Here is a 4,403-nt window from a genome sequence, read left to right as displayed (position 1 = left end):
TGGGTTCTGGCCTTGTAACTCGTGACAGTAGTGCACTATATAGGGAATAGGGTGCCATTCTCTGGTCTAAAGTAGTGCACTCTATAGGGAATAGGGTGCCATTTGAGATGCACCCCAAGTGTCTTGTTTGTGCAGAACACTTTTAAGAAGGGAATCATCTGTATTGCTTCCTTTATTTTTTATTTTTTTCACATTTGTACCACTGTGATCCTTAGAAGGAAGAGGTCAAAGGAAACATATTGGCCTTGCTTTGTTTGTACAAGGTTACTCTGTGCACTGGCTTCATTTGAACTTCACAGTGCATGGTTGTTAGAAGTCTGCTGACAGTCCCTGACTATAATTGGGAGCTTTAGGGAAGGGGGACTTCAGAGGAACTAGGACTTAATAAGCACAGATGGAAAAGTACAGAGTCAACAGAGATGCGTCCCAAATGGGACCATATTCCCTCTGCTGGCTCTGGTCAAAAGTAGTGCACTTTATAGGGAATAGGGTTCCATTCTCTGGTCTAAAGTAGTGCACTTTATAGGGAATAGGGTTCCATTTGGGATGCAGATGCTGAGACTCATTCCAGAGAAATTCTTGTATTCCTAGACATTAATATTTAGTTTGGGTTTAAAGTATAAAAAAAGAAAACTATTGGGAGTTTGAGGATCTGTGTGTAATCATAGTGTGCTTTATTCTACAATGTATTCAAATAATGACGGACCATGTCTGGATTAAACCTTAAAATCACAGATCATTATAGACCCCGTCTGGATTAAACCTTAAAACCACAGATCATTATGGACCCCGTCTGGATTAAACCTTAAAATCACAGATCATTATGGACCCCGTCTGGATTAAACCTTAAAATCACAGATCATTATGGACCCCGTCTGGATTAAACCTTCAAACCACAGATCATTATGGACCCCGTCTGGATTAAACCTTAAAATCACAGATCATTATAGACCCCGTCTGGATTAAACCTTAAAACCACAGATCATTATGGACCCCGTCTGGTTTAAACCTTAAAATCACAGATCATTATGGACCCCGTCTGGATTAAACCTTAAAACCACAGATCATTATGGACCCCGTCTGGATTAAACCTTAAAATCACAGATCATTATGGACCCCGTCTGGATTAAACCTTAAAATCACAGATCATTATGGACCCCGTCTGGATTAAACCTTAAAATCACAGATCATTATAGACCCCGTCTGGATTAAACCTTAATATCACAGATCATTATGGACCCCGTCTGGATTAAACCTTAAAATCACAGATCATTATAGACCCCGTCTGGATTAAACCTTAAAACCACAGATCATTAAAGACACCGTCTGGATTAAACCTTAAAATCACAGATCATTATGGACCCCGTCTGGATTAAACCTTAAAATCAAAGATCATTATAGACCCCGTCTGGATTAAACCTTAAAACCACAGATCATTAAAGACCCCGTCTGGATTAAACCTTAAAATCACAGATCATTATGGACCCCGTCTGGATTAAACCTTAAAATCACAGATCATTAAAGACCCCGTCTGGATTAAACCTTAAAATCACAGATCATTATAGACCCCGTCTGGATTAAACCTTAAAACCACAGATCATTAAAGACCCCGTCTGGATTAAACCTTAAAATCACAGATCATTATGGACCCCGTCTGGATTAAACCTTAAAATCACAGATCATTATGGACCCCGTCTGGATTAAACCTTAAAACCACAGATCATTATGGACCCCGTCTGGATTAAACCTTAAAATCACAGATCATTTGAGTCCATTATTGTTTGGTCTTGTTTTATATCCCTTAAATTAAGAAAAAATGAATCTAGATATTGACATACTTCTATCCAGGGAGAAAATAGTGTCTCAAACCACATCTAGGGAAATGTGGATAAGACATTTAAGACATTAATCGATGGCCCAAAATGTATATGACATGGACTGAATTTAGATAGGTGATGTGTATTTACCGTAAACTTCCAGTCTCTCCTGTAAAGATCAAAGGTAGTGAAATGGCCATGGATGCTGCATCCACAAACAGGACTGCATGCTCATCAGACTAGATAGCCAGGACAGCATGCTCATCAGACTAGATAGACAGGACAGCATGCTCTCAGACTAGATAGACAGGACAGCATGCTCATCAGACCAGATAGACAGGACAGCATGCTCATCAGACCAGATAGCCAGGACAGCATGCTCATCAGACCAGAGAGACAGGACGTCATGCTCATCAGACCAGATAGCCAGGACAGTATTCTCATCAGACCAGATAGCCAGGACAGTATTCTCATCAGACCAGATAGCCAGGACAGTATTCTCAACAGACCAGATAGCCAGGACTGTATTCTCACCAGACCAGAAAGCCAGGACTGTATGCTCATCAGACCAGATAGCCAGGACAGTAAACTCATCAGATCAGATAGAAGATTGAAGGTCTCTTGTCAAAAGTAGTGCAGTATATAGGGAATAGGGATCTGTTTGGGACACTACTACAAATATATATATATATATATATATATATATATATACAGTGGGGAAAAAAAGTATTTAGTCAGCCACCAATTGTGCAAGTTCTCCCACTTAAAAAGATGAGAGAGGCCTGTAATTTTCATCATAGGTACACGTCAACTATGACAGACAAAATGAGAAAAAAAAATCCAGAAAATCACATTGTAGGATTTTTAATGAATTTATTTGCAAATGATGGTGGAAAATAAGTATTTGGTCAATAACAAAAGTTTCTCAATACTTTGTTATATACCCTTTGTTGGCAATGACACAGGTCAAACGTTTTCTGTAAGTCTTCACAAGGTTTTCACACACTGTTTTGGCCCATTCCTCCATGCAGATCTCCTCTAGAGCAGTGATGTTTTGGGGCTGTCACTGGGCAACACGGACTTTCAAATCCCTCCAAAGATTTTCTATGGGGTTGAGATCTGGAGACTGGCTAGGCCACTCCAGGACCTTGAAATGCTTCTTACGAAGCCACTCCTTCGTTGCCCGGGCGTTGTGTTTGGGATCATTGTCATGCTGAAAGACCCAGCCACGTTTCATCTTCAATGCCCTTGCTGATGGAAGGAGGTTTTCACTCAAAATCTCACGATACATGGCCCCATTCATTCTTTCCTTTACACGGATCAGTCGTCCTGGTCCCTTTGCAGAAAAACAGCCCCAAAGCATGATGTTTCCACCCCCATGCTTCACAGTAGGTATGGTGTTCTTTGGATGCAACTCAGCATTCTTTGTACTCCAAACACGACAAGTTGAGTTTTTACCAAAAAGTTATATTTTGGTTTCATCTGACCATATGACATTCTCCCAATCCTCTTCTGGATCATCCAAATGCACTCTAGCAAACTTCAGACGGGCCTGGACATGTACTGGCTTAAGCAGGGGGACACGTCTCGCACTGCAGGATTTGAGTCCCTGGCGGCGTAGTGTGTTACTGATGGTAGGCTTTGTTACTTTGGTCCCAGCTCTCTGCAGGTCATTCACTAGGTCCCCCCGTGTGGTTCTGGGATTTTTGCTCACCGTTCTTGTGATCATTTTGACCCCACGGGGTGAGATCTTGCGTGGAGCCCCAGATCGAGGGAGATTATCAGTGGTCTTGTATGTCTTCCATTTCCTAATAATTGCTCCCACAGTTGATTTATTCAAACCAAGCTGCTTACCTATTGCAGATTCAGTCTTCCCAGCCTGGTGCAGGTCTACAATTTTGTTTCTAGTGTCCTTTGACAGCTCTTTGGTCTTGACCATAGTGGAGTTTGGAATGTGACTGTTTGAGGTTGTGGACAGGTGTCTTTTATACTGATAACAAGTTCAAACAGGTGCCATTAATACAGGTAACGAGTGGAGGACAGAGGAGCCTCTTAAAGAAGAAGTTACAGGTCTGTGAGAGCCAGAAATCTTGCTTGTTTGTAGGTGACCAAATACTTATTTTCCACCATAATTTGCAAATAAATTCATTAAAAATCCCACAATGTGATTTTCTGGATTTTCTTTTCTCAATTTGTCTGTCATAGTTGACGTGTACCTATGATGAAAATTACAGGCCTCTCTCATCTTTTTAAGTGGGAGAACTTGCACAATTGTTGGCTGACTAAATACTTTTTTCCCCACTGTATATATATATATATATATATATATATATATATATATATATATATATATATATATATATATATATATATATATATATGTGTAGTAGTGTTTATATCTGTAGTAGTGTTTATATCTGTAGTAGTGTATATATATGTAGTACTGTTTATACTACAGATATATACACTACTACAGATATAAACACTAATACAGATATATACACTACTACAGATATAAACACTACTACAGATATATACACTACTACAGATATATACACTCTGGCCTCTTTTCACAGGGGTCTGACT

This window comes from Coregonus clupeaformis, chromosome 16 (assembly GCF_020615455.1).
Source record: "Coregonus clupeaformis isolate EN_2021a chromosome 16, ASM2061545v1, whole genome shotgun sequence".
Classification (NCBI taxonomy): domain Eukaryota; kingdom Metazoa; phylum Chordata; class Actinopteri; order Salmoniformes; family Salmonidae; genus Coregonus; species Coregonus clupeaformis.
The sequence above is the reverse complement of the archived record's forward strand: the minus strand, read 5'-3'. Positions refer to the sequence as shown.